The sequence below is a fragment of the Peromyscus maniculatus genome, chromosome 5, assembly GCF_049852395.1.
Source record: "Peromyscus maniculatus bairdii isolate BWxNUB_F1_BW_parent chromosome 5, HU_Pman_BW_mat_3.1, whole genome shotgun sequence".
NCBI classification, from domain to species: domain Eukaryota; kingdom Metazoa; phylum Chordata; class Mammalia; order Rodentia; family Cricetidae; genus Peromyscus; species Peromyscus maniculatus.
The window spans coordinates 103,951,830-103,972,307 of NC_134856.1; the positions used below are offsets into that span (position 1 = coordinate 103,951,830).

General features: G+C 41.9%; 3 non-coding genes across 3 annotated transcripts; 2 read left to right on the plus strand and 1 right to left on the minus strand.

The window, feature by feature from the left end:
• The first annotated feature begins 2,612 nt into the window (after positions 1 to 2,612).
• Positions 2,613 to 2,684, plus strand: Trnad-guc (transfer RNA aspartic acid (anticodon GUC)). The gene has a single exon. It is a non-coding gene; the product is annotated as a tRNA-Asp (tRNA).
• A 6,667-nt stretch (positions 2,685 to 9,351) lies between these two features.
• Positions 9,352 to 9,457, plus strand: Trnal-caa (transfer RNA leucine (anticodon CAA)). Its single transcript has 2 exons — positions 9,352 to 9,389; positions 9,412 to 9,457. It is a non-coding gene; the product is annotated as a tRNA-Leu (tRNA).
• Positions 9,458 to 19,873: 10,416 nt separating this feature from the next.
• On the minus strand, positions 19,874 to 19,959 carry Trnar-ucu (transfer RNA arginine (anticodon UCU)). Its single transcript is given in 2 exon segments — positions 19,874 to 19,909; positions 19,923 to 19,959. It is a non-coding gene; the product is annotated as a tRNA-Arg (tRNA).
• Positions 19,960 to 20,478: the final 519 nt, after the last annotated feature.

Consider the following 20,478-nt stretch of genomic DNA (forward strand, 5'->3'; position numbering starts at 1 on the left):
AGAGGATCAGTTTTTGTTTCTTAACTGCAGGGTGGCAGATTACTTGACCTCTGAGGGCTCCAGGACACACTGGGCTGCTTTCTGTAATTGCACAGGCAGCAGGTCTCTTGAAGCCTTAGCTCTGTTTTATGGCCCTGGTTTTGGAATGAGGCATTTCATTTAGGAGGAGATAAGAGAAGGCTATGGGGGGTGAATATTATATACATATATAAAATATCATAAGGGAACCTTTTATGTATAATTAACATGTACTACTACAGATAAATTAAAACTCCGGTGAGTTCCCGGCCACCATGAGCTGTGTGGTAACCTGTTTCCAAAATATTCATTGGAAATGATTTATTATCCCTGGGCTGGTGACTCCAATCTAAGACATTTGCAGAGCCTTTCTCTGTCCTTATAGTTTAGAACAAGCTCTTTCCGGTGCTGGAAATTGGTGCCTCCCTGAGAAGAGGTGGGGAGAGGGGGAAGACCTGGAACCTGCTTGAAAGACGTCCAAGCTGTTGGGAAATTTCCTCCTGGCTTCCCCTGTTGTTTCTCTCAGGCAGGGCCTCGCTGAGTCCAGACTGGCCTCAAGTCACCTGTCCCTTCCGTGTCTGTGTCTTTTCTGTCCCTGCCTTGAAATCTGCACGTTGGCTAGTGACTCATCTTGGCCTTTGAGTTTATATTTCTCTTTGCAAAGTGACAGACCAAGTCACTTAGAAACCAAGGTGCTGGGGATTCAACACTGTGTATCTCACCACCTTGAGCTTGTCGGTAAAAGACCAAAGTGCTCAATTCACGAGTTCACTGTGTTCATTTTCAGTCTTGTTCTTTTTCACTTGAAATAATTAGGTCCAGCCAGGCCTTTGTCAGCCCAGCATTGGGGAGACTGAGGCAGGAAGATTACAAGCTGGAGGCCAGTTGGGGCTACAAACATGAATGTCTGTTTTTAAAAAGAAAAGGAATGACCCAGCACTCGGGAGGCAGAGGCAGATCTGGTCTAAAGAATGAGTGTTCCAGGACAGCCAGGGCTACCCAGAGAAACCCTGCCTGGAAAAACCAAAACGAGAGGGAGAGGAAGGGGGAGGGGGAGGAGGGAGGGGAGGGAGAGGGAGAGGGGAAGAGAGGGAGAGGGAGAGGGAGAGGGGAGGGGGAGAGGGAGGAGAAGGAGAGGGGAAGGGGGAGAGGAGGAGAGGGAGAGGGGGAGGGAGAGGGAGAGGAAGAGGGAGGAGAGGAGGGGAGGGGGAGAGGGAGAGGGAGGAGACTGAAAGAAAGAAGGAAGGAAAGAAAGAAAAGAAAAGGATTTGGTCCTTGCCACTTTCACTATATCCATTATTCTAGTCCTTTAAATGTGTCTTTGTCATTATTCCTGGTCATTATTGTTATCGAACTTGGGGGTTATAACCTGCGCCAGGTAAGGTACTGCCGCCTGTTCTCAATGAGCCAGTTAAAACGGAACTGTGACGGAGATGTGTTCCAGGCGACCACACTAGGGAAAGGAGGGGACCTCCCCTCCCCACCGCTCCTCCCTGCCACCCCCAGCTCCCAAGTCCTTCCAGAAAACTTGTCTCATCCTTGGAATGATGTACTTTAATGATAAAAATATAATCCAGTAAATACATAAAGCAGTACCAATTTACAACCAGTTTGTTAAGTTCTTGGAAAAATTCTTTGTAAATTAATTGGATAGCTGGGTGTGGTGGTGCATGCCGTGGTTATAGCAAGTTCCTGGACAGCCAGGGCTACATAGAGAGACCCTGCTTCATGAAAACAAAAATAAAATAAAAGAGAGAGAAAAATAAAATTAATTGGAATTATATTGAATAGATATGGTAATTTGGGACGAAATGGTGTCTTTGAGATATTGATTTTTCTTATTCATAAGCATGATAATATCGTTCTCCCATTGTTAGACCGGGCGCGTCTTCTAGCCTGTTACTGTTACCGTTTTAGAAAGTTGTGATGTCTGTGCGTTAGTCATCTGATTAGTGCCTCTTCTCAGGAGAGGGGGTTCGCGTTCTTGTCCTTTCCTTAGTCAAGCCCGTCTTTAATAGCTTGATGTCTGGGGTGTGAACCTAGATGTTAACGGCTGACCGAGTCATCTCTTCAGCTCCTCTTCGCTTTCTTAACTGTACACAAGCACACTTCCTCCGCATGCCCCTTCCTCCTCACAACCCATTTCTTGTTTGCTTTGTCTTTTGGAGCTAGGGTCGATGCAGCCCTGGCTGGCCTGGAACTTGCTGAGCAGACTAGACCCGCCCGGAACTCAGACGTTCACAGGCCTCTGGCTCGGAAGCTCTGGGATTACGGGCTTGAGCCACTACACTGGGCCCCACAATCACTTTTTTAAAATCAATTTTTAAGGCTCTTAATGTTTATTTGATGCTGTTAATTAAACTTATGCACACAACATTTTATCTTTTATTCTTTATTTCTTGAGACAAGGGTTCATGTCTTAGCCATACCCGTCAGGTGAAGATCTTTGTATTTGCAGAGATGGGGTGGGCGAGGAGGGAGAGGAAGGGGGAGGGGAAGAGGCGTAGAGAATAAAGGAAGATAAAAGGAAAGAAAAGGGGAAGAAAACTCTTCATTTGGACTTCTCTATTATGTCGCCACCCAGCCCACTGTCCTCCTCGTTAGTATAGTGGTGAGTATCCCCGCCTGTCACGCGGGAGACCGGGGTTCGATTCCCCGACGGGGAGTAACAGACGGTAGAGTCTGTTGTTTTGGGACAGCACTGATGATGACCTTCGTGCTTCTGTTGTCACCAAATAAGTAAGCTCTTTATCGAGGGCTGCGTTTTTGCGATTGTTTTGAATAAGATCACCACACACTATCTGATTAGGACAGCCTGTATGGCCTTCCTTCCGAGAGAAAGGTTCATCCAACGTCCTCGGATCTCAGCTGTGTCCAGTTGTTTCAGAAATAGTACGAGGATTCGCCAGCAGGTGAAGCCCGGTCCTCCTGCAGGGTGATGGGCGAGTGTCCCCCGAAGGCAGCAGTGGCCCGGGCTGGTCTGCAGGGCGCAGGGCCACCGGCTCACAAGCTGGGCGACCACTCTCCTTGTACCTGTGACTTTAAGACAGTAGTTTCCACCTCAACATTCCTAAGGAGATGAGCGGAAAGCTGATTATAATACATGGGACAATAAAGTGCAATATTTTAGGTTATCTTTTGGCTGGAAATTAACTTTGATTATTTTGCTCCCCCAAACTATATTTACCACCCCCAGTTCCCCACCCCCACCACCTTTTCCTTTTTTCTGTTTCAGATCAAATCCAGGGTCTCACACATGCCGGCCAAGAGCTCTACCACGGAGCTACAACACCAGCCCAGGCTGGCCTAGAACTGGCCATTATCCTCCTCCACGGACGTCATCCAGGCTCTAAGATTATAAACCTGTCTTTTCAAAATTTGCTTTAGAGGCGGTTTTTCAGTACAGCCTTGGCTGTCCTGGAACTCACTTTGTAGATCAGGCCGGCCTCGAACTCATAAATCTGCCTCCCTAGTGCTGAGATTAAAAGTGTGGGCCAACACCTCCCAGTTCCATCTAAAGTTTATATTCAGAAAAGATTGTGATTTCCAGAGAGGCTTTAGACAACATCCGACTTGACTGCAGAATACCCAGTAACATCTGAATATCCATCATCCACCAGGTAAAAACTTGACTCTGCCCAAACCCCATTTAAGTCTCAAAGAAGTCTATATAATACTGGAAACACACACAAATAAATAAATAAACAAAAATTCATTATAGATTATCTAAATCATGGGATAAGGAAAATGCCATTATAAGGAAAACACAAAACCAATAGCTAACATGATTTTTTCTTATTTATTATATTTTTAAAAAATTTTAATTTTTCATACAATATGGAACAAAGAAAGTATCTTCAACAAATGGTGCTGGCATAACTGGATGTCAATATGTAAAAGATTACAAATAGATCCATATCTGTCACCATGCACAAAACTCAAGTCCAAGTGGATCAAAGACCTAAACATAAATCCAGTTACACTAAACTTAATAGAAAAGAAGATAGGAAGCACTCTTGAACGCATTGGCACTGGAGACCATTTCCTAAATAAAACACCGACAGCACAGACCCTGAGCACAACCATTAATAAATGGGACCTCTCAAAACTGAGAAGCTTTTGCAGGGCAAAAGACACAGTCAATAAGACAAAAAGACAGCCAACAGATTGGGAAAAGATCTTCACCAACCCCACATCTGACAGAGGATTGATCTCCACAATATATAAAGAACTCAAGAAACTAGACATCAAAGCACTGAACAGTCCAATTAAAAAATGGGCTAAAGAGCTAAACAGAGAATTCACAAAACAAGAACTACAAATGGCTGAAAGACATTTAAAGAAATGCTCAACATCCTTAATCATCAGAGAAATGCAAATCAAAACGACTCTGAGATACCACCTTACACCTGTTAGAATGGCTAAGATCAAAAACACCAATGACAACCAATGTTGGAGAGGATGTGGAGCAAAGGGAACACTCCTCCACTGTTGGTGGGAATGTAAACTTGTACAACCACTATGGAAATTAGTATGGCGGTTTCTCAGAAAATTAGGAATCGAACTACCTCAAGACCCAGCCATCCCACTCTTGGGCATATACCCAAAGAATGCTGATACATACCATAAAGATACATGCTCAGCTATGTTCATAGCAGCACTATTTGTAATAGCCAGAACCTGGAAACAACCTAGATGCCCATCAACGGAAGAATGGATGAAAAAAATGCGGTACATATACACAATGGAGTACTACTCAGCAGAGAAAAACAATGAAAGCATGAAATTTGCAGGCAAATGGATGGAACTAGAAAAAAATCATCCTGAGTGAGGTAACCCAAACCCAGAAAGACAGTTATGGTATGTACTCACTCATTGGTGGATTCTAGATATAAAATGAATAATCAGACCACAACCCATAGAACCATAGAGGCTATATATATATAGCATGGAGGTCCGTAGGACGACTGTGGCATATAATAAATTTCAGTTTTACTCAATTATTGAAAAAAAAATAGCCAAATGAATGGAAACACATGAACTATGAACCAAAGACTGAGGGGCTCCCAGCTGGATCAGGCCCTCTGAATAGGTGAGACAGTTGATTGGCTTGATCAGTTTGGGAGGCATTTAGGCAGTGGGACCAAGTCCTGTGCTCATTCCATGAGTTGGCTGTTTGAAACCAGGAACTTATGCAGGGACACTTGGCTCAGTCTGGGAGGAAGGGACTGGACCTCCCTGGACTGAGTCTACCAAGTCGATCACAGTCCTCGGGGGAGGACTTGTCCTGGAGGAGATGGGAATGGAGGGTGGGCTGGGGGTAAGGGGAGGGCGTGGGAGGGGGGAGAATAGGGGAACCCATGGCTGATATGTAGAACTGAATGGTATTGTAAAATAAAAAATATATATCACAAAAAAAAAAAAAAAAGTTTTACCATGGTATCTTTGACAGCTTGACAGACTATAAACTCACCTGGGAAGAGGATCTTCAGGAGGGATTATCTAGATGGATTTTGCCTCTGGGCATGTCTGTTGGGGACTGCTTCAGTTGTGTTAATTAGAGTGGAAAGACACACCCACCGTGAGTGGTACCCTTCCCTGGGTTAAATACAGTGATGGTTTGAATGACAATGGCCCCGTAAGCTCACATGTTTGAATACCTGGGCCTCAGTTGGTGGACCTATTTGGGAAGGATTAGGTGTCACTGGGGACTGCAGCTTTGAGATTTCCAGACATTTATGTCATTCCCAGTGTCTCTCTCTGCCTTGTGGTTGTGTCTCAAGACGTGAGCTCTCAGCAACTACTCCAGCACCATGCCTTCCTGCCTGTTGCCGTGGTCCCGGACATGACCACCATGGACTCTAACCCTCCGAAACTGTAAACCTCAAATAAACACTCCCTTTTATAAAAAAAAAAAAAAAAAAAAAAAAAAAAAATTTAATTTTTCATACAATATATTTTGATCATATTCTCTTCCCCTCCCCCAATTCTTCCCAGATCTTCCCCATCTCCCTATCCACTCAACTTCATGTTCTTTGTCACACACACACACACACACACACACACACACACACACCACAAAAAACTACAAACCATAACAACAAAATAAGTGTACATGGAGTTCATTTTGTGTTGATTAACAACTAGTCCTGAGCATGAGGCGTGCCCTGGATTGTAGTTGTTGATAAACCCAGTGTCACTCCATTGGAGAAACCTGATTTTCCCTTGGGTACGAATTGCAAATAGCTTTAGGGTTAGGGTGGGACTTTGCGCCCACCTCCCATTCTCCACCCTGAGACTTTGTCAGGATTGAGTTTGCACAGCCCTTGTGTATGCTCTAACAATCATCAAACTTGTTAGGATTTGGGTTCACCAACAGGCTTTCTTGAAGCGTGGTTCTATGACACACGAAGAATTCTGAGATCAAAAGACAAACGTCACAGCTCTCAAGAGTCTGTCAATGGGGACAGATTGTTCTTACCTCTAGAATAAGAAATGCTCCTATACCACACAAAGGAATGTAAAAACAGTCACGATGCTAAGTAATTAAACCGAAGGGGTTTTTCATTTATTTTTCCTCTTCATGACCACAGTTCTAAACTTCAGAGAGCCCACAGATCATTCAAGTTGAACTGTATAGCCGAGTGAAGGTAGATCAGGTTTTAATTCTATAATGGCACTTAATTTATTCTGATCAAGTCTGTCCAAAGTCAAAATTTACATTTGTTGCCTGAACAGGAAGCCTTGGACCCTTGGGATAAAAGCTCACTGCGCTGCCAAGGGCTCTAGAACTATGCTTCTGTTCGCCCTGTAAACGGTTTGATTCTTAAATGATTTAAGTTGCTGAGAAGAGCTGAAAGACCCGTTGACTTCAGGGACTCCCAGGATCTTACAAAAGTCTGACTCAGCTACCTGTGTTATCTCAATACCTCCATGCTGCACTTATGTTAAATAGCTGAGCCGAATATGATATCTGTGATTGAAGAAAGAGTGGAGATTATTCCAACAACCACTGAACGAAGAAGAAGCGAGTTCTTCATTTTGGTCAGAGGCCCCTGGGATCACAATTGCAGGCTCCCTGGCCAGCTTTAGGTGGAAGGGGGAGGGGGAGCTTGTGTTTAGAAATGAATCGAAGGATGGGAACAGAAGGTGCTGTTATCACTCCTGGAGTTTCTCCTGCACTTAGAGACATCGATGTCATGTTTTTTAGAGCTTTTTTTGTTGTTGTTGTTTGTTTGTTTGTCTGTTTCATTTAGTCTCATGCTCCAACTTACTCGAAGACTGGAGGCAGCTAGTTAATCCAAGCTAGTTTTTACAGCAGCCATCCATGCATGAGTCGTCATTTCAATCCCTGTACAGATACATCAAAAGACGTAACGGGCCAATACAACAGCAAAAGAGATGGGAAGGGAGGGTCTGGTTCTATTTTCTTGGTGTTCATTTGATTGGCTGCATTTGAGATAGGATCCATTCACCTTCCTCTGGTCTTCACAAGTGTCAACAAGTCTTGTTATAGATTATGGACATTCTTACTTAAAGGAACAATATCCTTTAAATCAGTGGTTCTCAACCTTCCTGAAGCTCCTAAAGCTGCGACTCTTTAATACAGTTCCTCATGTTGTGGTAACTCCAAGCATAAAATTACTTTTGTTGCTACTTCATAACTGTAATTGGTCTACTGTGATGAATCGTAATATAACTATCTGATAGGCGACGCTTTGAAAGGGTCATTCAACACCCAAAGGATCGCAGCCCACAGATTAAGAACCATCGCTTTCAATTAATCTAGATGTAACTTTTTAAAAATCATTTTGCTCGAACCATTCTATGCGTCTCCTACCTTCTAGTAGTTAGACCTTGTCAGAAGTTTTTTCAGTACTTTCGAGATGGCTTAGTAGGTAAAGGTACTTACCACCGAGCTTGAAAACATGAGTTCCGTCTCTGGGACTCACACGGTGGAGGGAAAAACCAGTCCCTGCAAAAGTCCTCCAATCCCCACGTGTGTGCTGTTGCACTCGTGTACACACACACACACACACACACACACACACACACACACACGCACACACACACACACGCACACACACGTGAGTTAACATTGAAAGATCTTTTAAGGAAGCCTGCTTCCTGTGCTGGGGAGGAAATGCTACTTTAAAAAAATCTCAAAAGTTGTTTCATTGGTGAGGATTTCCACTTTGTTTCATGTTTCTAACCCGTTTATCTTGTGCCGTGGTGAACACAGTGGGTGACACACTGTGATCCAGTATCATATGATAGCCCTTGTCGGGAGGAGAACCAAGTCAGCTGTGTGTAAATAACTACACTCGGTGTCCGCCCTTGGATGACATCCTTTCACCTTTACAGATTAAGCTGTTGGCTCCCCTTCCCTTCTGGTGTTCCTCATACCAGTACTTTGTCCAAGCCACCCTCGCCACCCCTGCCCAGAGTATGGCACTGTGAAGAGGGTGAGCTGTGAATCACGTCCTACTTGCTCTGACTTTAATTCAGTCTTTATACTAACCTGCTTTGAGCTGTAATGACAATTAAGTTAGGGTTAGATCAGGACTTACACAGAAGAGCAGCAACTGAGACTCCTTTGGCCTCTGTCCGCCCTCAGAGAAGCCTGTAGCGAGCAGAGCAGTAGCCGATTTACCCTTGGTTTTTGCAATGCTCCTGGTGTGAAGAGCAAGCAGGAACATCGGATCAAACGTCTTAGAGAGCAAAGGAAGTGGGGAGCGGGGACCAGGTGGGTGAGGGTAGGGAGGAGACCGAAACGGGCACTGTTACTACACTGTGAACTACGCCTCACTCAGTTCACTAGTTCATTCAAATCATATAGCACAGGCCTTCACTTCACATCCCCTTTCCCAGATAATAAAAAATAAAATAAAAATTAAAAAGTGAGGGCTATCAAAACCCGTAGAAGAAAATGGAAGGAGTCTCGGGGTCAGGGTGGGAAACGCCAACCAGAAGGTGCACTAGCGTTGCCAATTTTATTGCCAGAGAGAGCGCTGCAGGAGCTGGCCCAGGTCTCAACCAGCAGTACCCATCCCTTAGAACCCCTGCCTGGGATTCAAGTATCCTTACACCGTAGAGCCGACTCTGAGGAGGAGCTAGCTGGTCGGTGGGGCGGGGCTTAGCGCGGGGCACTACGGTCCAGGGGCATCCGAACTTTGAGTCACAGCCATCGCCTCCTGGGGCGGAGCTTCCTGGTTCCTTTCTTTTCGCTTAATCCTTTCAGCAAAGTCAGAACTTTCATTGCGGTACTCGGGATGTAGCCAGGAGCTGGCTGGTTTTGTTAACAATTGATTATTCTACAGCGGCGGGACGTGTGTCAGGATGGCCGAGTGGTCTAAGGCGCCAGACTCAAGTGTTCACTTCCTCTGATGAGGTTTCTGGTCTCCGAATGGAGGCGTGGGTTCGAATCCCACTTCTGACACAGTTCTTTTGTTTCTTGCAGCATCCATGACGTTCATAACGTGCAGTTTGTTGGTTGAACTTGGCAAGAAGGACTTCCTTTGATAGCAAGCATCACGCTGTTTTGCACCCTGCGTTTTCTTCTTTTACCCTGATATTTTGGCTCATTCTTTTGTTATTCTATGTTGCGCGCCCTTGAACACAAACTGATCCTGCCTCTGCCACTACACCCCTATGCTTAGGTTTCCTAGTGTTTATCTTTGATTATTCCTAGTGGCAATTTGTTTTGCACGTGATCGATCCAATCACAGAACGCATCATCTCTCATTTTGTTTTTGTTTGGGGGAGGGAGGTCTTATTTTTCCAGCTGACCTCCATTTGATTTTAGGCAGGGCTGGCTGAAGGGTGGGGCTGGCTGCTGCCCAGCTGTTTTCTGAGGTTTTGTTCTCTTGTTTATAATTGGTCCACCTCTCTGTTTATTCTTCTTAAGTCTCATTTATTTCCTGTTGTTGTGTCGTTTCGGTGAAGATTGTTCTAGAGTTCCTTTAGATTATAATAAATTCTGGGTTTAGGCTGTAACTCAGGGGCACAACACTTGCCTAGCATACATGAGGCTCTGGGTTCCATGCCCAGGACAAAAAACAAATCTTGATGGGGTGGTGGGTGATCTTCAGCAGACTCCTTTGCTAGTGGCTTTCTCCTGATTTGCATGGATTTCTGCACACAGAACACTCTGAGAATTTTATGTCTGTATTTTGGGCCAGTCAGAATCCCAGGAGTTTGCCCCTTGAGTACCTGACAAAGGTCTGAGGTAGCTGAGGGAGAAGAGCCTCCCACACAGTATCATTTGGATGCTACGCTTCTGTTTCCCTTGCACAATTCTGTCTTCCATTGGGCCAGTCCTCCTCCAGCTGACCTCTGCTGTGGTCCTTTGGGACACTGTGCTGCAAGACTCTTTCTTGGGAGCAGGGGTGAGTGGGCAGGGAGAGAAGCACCTCTCGGTATACATCTGCAGAGAACTTAGGAGTCTAACTCTTCCTGAGCTTCAAGTCATCTGCTTTAGTTCATGGTTTTCTTCAGCTCCCAGTACATTTTGATCTTGTACCTGTGCCTTCTTAAGATTCTTTGGTATAAATCAGGTGAGTTCTACAAAATCCATTACCTAGTCCTATTGTTCATTAGTTATGTGCATGCAGTCCTTGACTGTACCTTACAAATGGGTACCGCACAACGGTTGATGGCCCATCCTTTGTTTTTGCCAGTACTGAGGCACTGTGGACAAACAGAATGTATGAGGTAGAGCTGTGGTCTTGTTACTATGGCACAAACCGAAGTAATGGCATAAACCATTGCTTCTCAACCTATGGGTCGAAACCCCTTTGGCTAACCTCTACCTCCAAAAATATTTACATTATTATTCATAACAGTAGCAAAATTACAGTTATGAAGTAGCAATGAAAATAATTTTATGGTTGGGGGTCACCACAACATGAGGAATTGTATTAAAGGGTCACAGCATTAGGAAGGTTGAGAACCACTCTAAACCAAGATTAATGAGAAAATATTAAAAGTGGAGTCAAGCCGGGCCATGGTGGTGCAAGCTTTTTAATTCCAGCACTTAGGAGGCAGAGTTAGGCGGATCTTAGTGAGTTTGAGGCCAGCCTGGTCTACAAAGTAAGTTTCAGGACAGCCAGGACTGTTACACAGAGAAACCTTGTCTTGAAAAACCAAATTAATTAATTAATTAATTAATTAAAATAAAAAAGAGTCAATAATTAAGGTGGAAAGAACACGTTTTCTCTTTCCTCTTCTCCTTTTTTTGGGGGTGGGGTGGGGTGGGGTAGAGTTTGTTTGAGACGGTGTGTGTGTGTGTGTGTGTGTGTGTGTGTGTGTGTGTGTGTGTGAAGATTTAGTACATTATAATGATTCCTTCTGAGGAAGAATGATACTGGGGAAAATATGTAGATAAGAAATGGGCTGGGAGTATTACCAGCCAGACACAGAGGAAGGCAGACATACGGAACTGAGGAGAGCAGAGGCTGTATCAAGGACTACACCACAACGGAACTGAGATCTTGATTCTGCCTGAGGCCAACCCAGGGCCCAGCTGCCGATTCTGCGAAATCCAACAGCTTGGAGGTGTTGGTGAGATTACCCTACTAAACAACCTGCTCAGCTGAGATCCATTCGGGAGAGGATTCAGAATCCTACAGTCTGCAGTCTGAGGAAACAAGATCAGCTGAGGAGTTGATGAATGAGAACACAAAAGAAGGCGCTGCCCAGCCACCCAACCAGATCACCAGAATCATAAGCCCACCCTACACTGACTGGGAACAGGTAAGCCCCCATCTCCAGACCGGCAGACCAGGTCTCTAGGCCCTAGGCCGCAGCCATCGGAGCCCCAGAGACCAGACAGCTACCTTCCCCTGCTTCCCCCGCCCCCCCCCCCAAAAAGGAACCCAACAACCACTGGAGCCATAAGCCCACCCCTGCACCAGTTGCAAACAACTGCTCCCTGAGACAGAACCCACTAACACTGATTGGACTAAGCTGCTCCTGGAGAAACAGAGCAACAGCACCAACTCAACCAAGAACCCCTAGTGGACCAAGACTATCAATTAGAACACGAGAGGCACTCTCAGACACAGACACCGCCTGCACGGAGCAGAGGAAGAGATGAGTAGACGCCAGTGCAAAAATACAGGCCACAACATAAAGACCTATATGACATCAGAACCTAGCGATTCTATACCTGCAAGACCTGAACATACCAAGGCAGAAGAAGCAGAAGAAATCAATCATAAAAATGACTTTAAGAAGATGATAGAGGCCCTTAAAGAGGAAATGAAAAACTCCATTAAAGAGGAAATAAAAAATTCCTTTAAAGAAATGGAAGAAAAAACAAACAAAAAATTGGAAGAAATCAAAGAAAGCCAAGAAAAGGTAATTAAACAGATGAAGAAAACAGTTCAAAATTTGAAAACTGAAATTGAGACAATAAAGAAAACATAAACTGAGGGAATGCTGGAAATAGAAATTCTGACTAAACAAACAGGAACTACAGAAACAAGCATAGCCAACCAAATGCAAGAGATGGAACAGAGAATCTCTGACACTGAAGACACAATAGAGGAAATAGATTCGTCAGTCAAAGAAAACACTAAAGACAAAAAAGTCGTAACACAAAATGTCCAAGAAATTTGGGACACCATGAAAAGACCAAACCTAAGAATAATGGAGATAGAAAAAAGAGAAGAATACCAACTCAAAGGCACAGAAAATATAGTCAACAAAAACATAGAAGAAAACTTTCCTAACCTAAAGAAAGAAATACCCATGAAGATACAAGAAGCTTACAGAACATCGAATAGACTGGATGGATCAAAAAAAAAAAAAAAAAGTCCCCTCACCACATAATAATCACAACACTAAACATACAGAACAAAGAAAAAAATATTAAGAGCCACAAAGGAAAAAGACCAAGTAACATATAAAGGCAGACCCATCAGAATTACACCAGACTTCTCAATAGAGACTATGAAAGCTAGAAGGTTCTGGTCAAATGTTATGCAAACACTAAAAGACCATGGATGCCAACCCAGACTATTATACCCAGCAAAACTCTCAATCACCATAGATGGAGTAAACAAAATATTCCATGATAAACCAGATTTAAACAATACCTATCCACAAAACCAGCCCTACAGAAAGCACTAGAAGGAAAAATCCAACCTAAGGAAGTTAAACATACCCATGAAAACTCAGGAAATAGATAATCCCACACCAACAAATACCAAAGAAGGGAAACACCACACTACCACACACACACAAAAAATAACAGGAATTAATAATCACTGGTCATTAATATCCATCAATATCAATGGTCTCAACTCACCTGTAAAAAGACACAGGCTAACAGAATGGATACAAAAACAGGATCCATCCTTCTGCTGTATACAAGAAACACAGCTAAACTTCAAAGACAGACACTACCTCAGAGTAAAGGGCTGGGAAAAGACTTTCTAATCAAATGGACTTAAGAAGCAAGCTGGTGTAGCTATCCTAATATCTAATAAAATAGACTTCAAACTAAAATCAATTGAAAGAGATTGGAATGGACATTACATATTTATCACAGGAAAAATCCACCAAGATGAAGTCTCGATTCTGAACATTTATGCCCCAAATACAAAGGCGCCCACATTTATAAAAGAAAAGTTACTAAAGCTTAAATCTCACATCAAACCCCACACACTAGTAATGGGAGATTTCAACACACCACTCTCACCAAAAGACAGATCTACCAGACTGAAATTTAACAAAGAAATAAAAGACTTAACAGATGTTATGACTCAAATGGACTTAATAGGTATCTACAGAACATTCCACCCTAACACAAAAGAATATACCTTCTTCCCAGCACCCAATGGAACCTTCTCCAAAATCGATCACATACTCGGTCACAAAGCAAATCTCAACAAATACAAAAAAAAATTGGAATAACCTCCTGTATCTTATCAAACCACCATAGTTTAAAGTTAGATTTCAACATAGTTTAAAGTTAGATTTGAACAACAACAAAAATTACAGAAAACCTACAATCTCATGGAACCTGAATAATGCCAACCTGAAACACAAATGGGTCAAGGAAGAAATAAAGAAATTAAAGATTTCCTAGAATTCAATGAAAATGAAAGTACAACATACCCAAACTTATGGGACACTATGAAAGCAGTGCTAAGAGGAAAATTCATAGCACTAAATGCACAAATAAAGAAGATGGAGAAATCTCATACTAATGACTTAATAGCATGACTGAAAGCTCTAGAACAAAAAGAAACAAACTCACTCAGGAGGAATAGACACCAGGAAATAATCAAATTAAGGGCTGAAATCAATGAAATGGAAACCAAGAGAACAATACAAAGAATCAATGAAACAAAGAGTTGGTTCTTTGAAAAAATCACCAAGATAGACAAACCCCTAGCCAAATTAACCAAAAGGCAAAGAGAGAGAATCCAAAGTAACAAAATCAGAAATGAAAAGGGAGGCATAACAACAGACAATGAGTAAATCCAGAGAATCATCAGGTCATATTTCAAAAAACTGTACTCCACAAAATAGGAAAATCTGAAAGAAATGGACAATTTTCTGGATAGATAGCACATACCAAAGTTAAATCAAGACTAGATAAACTGTTTAAATAAACCAATAACCCCTAAAGAAATAGAAACAGTCATTAAAAGTATCCCAACAACAACAACAACAAAAAAGCCTAGGACCAGGTGGTTACAGTGCACAATTCTACCAGATTTTCAAAGAAGAGCTAATTCCAATACTCTTCAAATTGTTCCACACAATAGAAACAGAAGGAAGATTACCAAACTCTTTCTATGAGGCTACAGTTACCCTGATACCCAACCCACACAAAGATGCAACAAGGAAAGATAATTACAGACCAATCTCCCTCATGAACATCGATGCAAAAATACTCAATAAAATACTGGTAAACCTAATCCAAGAACACATCAAAAAAATTATCTACCATGACCAAGTAGGTTTCATCCCAGGGATGCAAGGATGGTTCAACATACGAAAATCTGTCAATGTAATACACCATATAAACAAACTGAAAGAAAAAAAAAAACACATGATCATCTCACTAGATGCTGAAAAAGCCTTTGACAAAATCCCACACCCCTTCATGATAAAGGTCTTAGAGAGATCAGGAATACAAGGAACATTCCTAAATATAATAAAGGCAATTTACAGCGAGCCAACAGCCACAATCAAATTAAATGGAGAGAAACTCAAAGCGATTCCACTAAAATCAGGAATAAGACAAGGCTGTCCACTCTCTTGATATTTATTCAATATAGTACTTGAAGTTCTAGCTAGAGCAAAAAGACAACAAAAGGAGATTAAGGAGATACAAAATGAAAAGGAAGAAGTCAAACTTTTACTATTTGCAGATGATATGATAGTATACATAAGTGACCCCAAAAATTCTACCAGGGAACACCTACAGCTGATAAACTCCTTCAGTAAAGTGGCAGGATACAAGATCAACTCAAAAAAATCAGTAGCCCTCCTATACACAAATGATAAAAGGGCTGAGAAAGAAATCAGAGAAACATCACCCTCTACAATACCACATATAATATAAACTACCTTGGGATAATACTAACTAAACAAGTGAAGGACCTGTTTGATAAGAACTTTAAATCTCTAAAGAAAGAAATTGAAGAAGATATCAGAAAATAGAAGGATCTCCCATGCTCATGGATAGGTAGGATTAACATAGTAAAAATGGCAATCTTACCAAAAGCAATCTACAGATTCAATGCAATCCCCATCAAAATCCCAACACAATTCTTCACAGACTTGGAAAGAAAAATACTCAACCTTATATGGAAAAACAAAAGACCCAGGATAGCTAAAAGAATCCTATACAATAAAGCAACCCTTGGAGGCATCACCATCCCTGACCTCAAACTCTACTATAGAGCTATAGTAATAAAAACAGCTTGGTACTGGTATAAATACCGACATACGGACCAATGGAATCGAACTGAAGACCCTGACATTAATCTGCACTCATATGAACACCTAATTTTTGACAAAGAAGCCAAAACTATACTTTGGAAAAAAAGAAAGTATCTTTAACAAAGTTGCTGGCATAACTGGATGTCAACATGTAAAAGATTACAAATAGATCCATATCTGTCACCATGCACAAAACTTAAGTCCAAGTGGATCAAAGACCTCAACATAAATTCAGTTACTCTGAACCTGATAAAAGAGAAAGTAGGAAATAGTCTTGACTGCATTGGCACCAGAGATCACTTCCTAAATATAACACCAGTAGCACAGACACTGAGAGCAACAATTAATAAATGAGACCTCTTGAAACTGAGGTTTGCAGGACAAAAGACACGGTCAATAAGACAAAACAGCCTACAGAATGGGAAAAGACCTTCACCAACCCCACATCTGACAGAGGACTGACTTCCAAAGTATATAAAGAACTCAAGAAATTAGACATCAAAATACTGAACAACCCAATTAAAAAATGGGCTAAAGAGCTAAACAGGGAATTCTCAAAAGAAGAATCTCAAATGGCTGAAAGACATTTAAGGAAATGTTCAACATCCTTAGTCATCAGAGAAATGCAAATCAAACAACTCTGAGATACCACCTTATTCCTGTCAGATTGGCTATGATCAAAAACACTAATGACAGTCAATGTTGGAGAGGATGTGGAGCAAAGGGAACACTCCTCCACTGTTGGTGGGGATGCAAACTTGTACAACCACTGTGGAAATCAGTATGGTGGTTTCTCAGAAAATTGGGAATCAATCTACTTCAAGACCCAGCCATACCACTCTTGGGCATATACCCAAGGAATGCTCAATTATACCACAAAGATACATGCTCAACTATGTTCATAGCAGCATTATTCATAATAGCCAGAACATGGAAACAACCTAGATGCCTGTCAACTGAAATGGATTAAGAAAATGTGGTACATATACACAATGGAGTACTACTCAGCACAGAAAAACAATGGCATCATGAGGTTTGCAGGCAAATGGATGGAACTAGAAAAAATCATCCTGAAAGACAAACATGGTATGTACTCACTCATAAGTGGATACTAGATATAAAGCAAAGAACAATCAGACTGAAACCCACAGATCCAGGGAGGCTACATAGCAGGGGGGACCCTAGGATGACTATGGCTTATAAGTTTCGGTTTTACTCAATCACTGGGCAAGCTTCAGTGAAACATTTCACTATTAAGAAAAGAATCTGTACTGTATCAAGCTGATAATAGAAAATAAAATAAAAAGAATTGAGATCTTGAGGCCAGTGAGATGGCTTAGCTGGTAAGGGTGACTCTGCTGAGTCTGATCATCTGAGCTCCATCTCCAAGTTCCACACATTAGAGAGAAATGGTTTCTGAAAGTTGTCCTTTGATCTCCACATGCCCCTATGGCATGCATGCATATAAATTAAACCAATAAATATAAAAAATTAAAACATTAAATAAAAGAATTAAATCTTCACTAAGAAAGAAAGGAAGGGAGGGAGGGAGGGAGGGAAGAAGGGAGGGAGGGAGGGAGAAAGAGAGAGAGAGAGAGAGAAAGAGAGAGAGAGAGAAAGAAAGAAAGAAAGAAAGGAAGGAAGGAAGGAAGAAAAGAAAGTGGGCTAATTAAGAACCTTACACAGTCCATCTCTGGAGCTAAGCTAAAAATGAATGCACTATGAAATCACCAAAATAATTGCTAATCTCTGTAGTACATTTTTGAAATTTTGTTCTTATGTGTTTGGGTGTTTTGCCTGAATGTGTATCTGCACACCACGTGTGCCTGGTGCCCAAAGAGACCCAGAGAGGGCTTTGGATCCTCTGGAACTAGAGTTACAAATGGTTGTGAGTAGCCATGTGGGTGCTGGAAATAGAACACAGGTCCTTTGGGAGAGCAGCTGATGTTCTTAACAGCTGAGCAATCTCTCCACCACCACCCCTTTTTTAATAATGAAAATTCTGCTTGGGACTCACACTTTTAATGCAGCACTCAGGAGGCAGAGGCAGAAAGATCATCACAAGTTTGAGGCCAACCTGGGCTATATAGTGAATCCCAAGTCAAACATCACTGCATAGTGAGATGTTGTCTCAAAAAACAAACAAGATAAAAACATGAAATAATGCTTAAAAAACAGACTTTGGGAAATGGACAAAGCAAGATTGTGTCCTTTCAGAAGTGGGAAACAAAAAAAGGATCACATTGATTTTTATCAGCAAAGAGAATTTTGACTCAGGAAAAGGCAAACTGTTTACAACACCAGCTTTTGTGACATTAGCCTTCTTAAGACATTAAGAGGTCATTGTTGGTGCGAAGATAGCAAAACATTATGAAATTCAAAGCTCAGAATGGTCCAAACATATATGTAAATGCATACATTTATGATTGTTTGTTTGTTTGTTTGTTTTTTGAGACAGGGTTTTTCTGTGTAACAGTCCTGGCTGTCCTGGAACTCGCTTTGTAGACCAGGCTGTCTTGAACTCACTGAGATCTGCCACCTCTGCCTCCCAAGTGCTGGGATTAAAGGTGTGTGCCACCACCATCTGGCTACATTATGATTTATTTACTAAGACATTTATAAATAGTCCCCTATCCCCAATTGTACAGAGAGCTGAAAAGTCTCTTTTCACTCTCAAACATTATTTTCTTATTTCCCACACATAGTCAGCACCTGTGAAGCCATCACGTTCTATTTCTGACTACATATGATTTTGATTAGGATATGAAAAGTGTGTAATGAGCAGTAATATTCTCAGGGCAGGGGTCTTGAAAGGTGTTTTTTGCTCAGCAAAGGTGGAGACTGGCCAGTTTTCCCTTCCTGCCACACAGCAGCACAGAGGCTTGCTAGAACCCCAGTGAGAGGAGAGCCCTGAAAATGACTCTTCTCCTGTTTCTGTCCCTTCAGAGGATCCTTTAGAAAGGACGGGCCATTATCCCTCAATGCCAGGCTGTCTGTCCTTAAAATGTAATGTGTTCAAAACCGTATATACAGTTTTCTTTAAGACTTTTAGATTCTACTCTCTTAAGAAGCGCCCCCCAACTTAAATGTATTGTCCTTTTTCTGAGCACCTTTCTCCGTAAATGTCTGTGCTTAAATCTATATCAAAATCTTTTCATAATACATTTCAATTTTGTTTCATAAAACCAAATGCGAGGTGTTTATAATAGGATAGTATAACCAATCTATGGGATATTATATGATTTATATAAAGAATGAGATGTGACCACATGTCAAACCGTATCACAACACAAAAGATGACAATGTGTTTATGTATGGGTCTACTTAATATCTATATAATAATGCATATTCCTAGAAATATTATCTAACATAGTCTATGTTACATATTTATTAAATTTTCAGGGAAGATGCACAGAATACTTCAAACAGGGCACCAGCCAAGGGAATTAAGGAAATGGTGTTTTAGAATGAAAAGAGAAGTATTATTCAGTCGGGGTGATGCGAGAACTTTCATAGACTCTTGTTTTAAATCACAGAATATTACAGGCATAAAAGCAAATCGAATTTTGATTAAGTTTTTGAGATGAAATCTTTGTGCTGCCAAGGAACACTTCCTACAGTTGAAGGGGTGGAGGTCTGGAATTTGAGCAGGTAGACAGCAGATATTGTAAACAAATAATAAAAGAAAATGAGAAGAAAAATTGTAAGTATAAAACATAATAAAATCAGACACACAGCTTTCCAAGGGGATACTTTTGACCTTTTGAGCCCTATATATATTTTTCCCACTCAGTGGAGGTGTTTGGGAGAAATGCTCCTGAGACAGGTACACAATGCAGGGCAGTCCATGTGCAGACGGATATGGTCACACGCCACACAGGCAAAACACCACCGACTCTGGCGGGACTCGAACCCGCAACCTTTGAATCTCTCATGCACGCTAGAAGTCCAATGCGCTATCCATTGCGCCACAGAGCCTACATAGTTTGTGATCCCTTCCTAACACTTCTGAGTATTTACTTGGTTATTAATGCACTGTTTCTTATGAAGAACATTGTTCCCATTTCTGTAGTACCTCACACGGAAAAGGGCAAGAAACAGAAGGACACAGGATCCTCGACGCAACTTTTTGCTCTTTCCCAAACACCGGAAAAGTTTGACCAGGGATCCACCTCAACTTTCTGGACTTGATGGCGCACGCTTGTAACCACAGCACTTGAGAGGCTGAGGCAGAAAGATGGCCTCGTGTTCCGGACCATCCTGGGCTGTACTAGTGAGACCTTGTCTCAAAGTAAAGCAAAGAAAATCACCTAAAAGACAAAACACTTATCTCATTTAGTCTGGCCGCTCTAGTTCCAAGCTGCGATCATCTGTTTTGCTACAGAGAGATACACAGTAGTTTAACTCACGCCGGCGCCCTTCGAGATTTTCTCATGTTGCGTCTGAGTTCTTTTACAGAGGGCGGTTTACTGGGTTTAGTGCACGGGCTCACCGAGT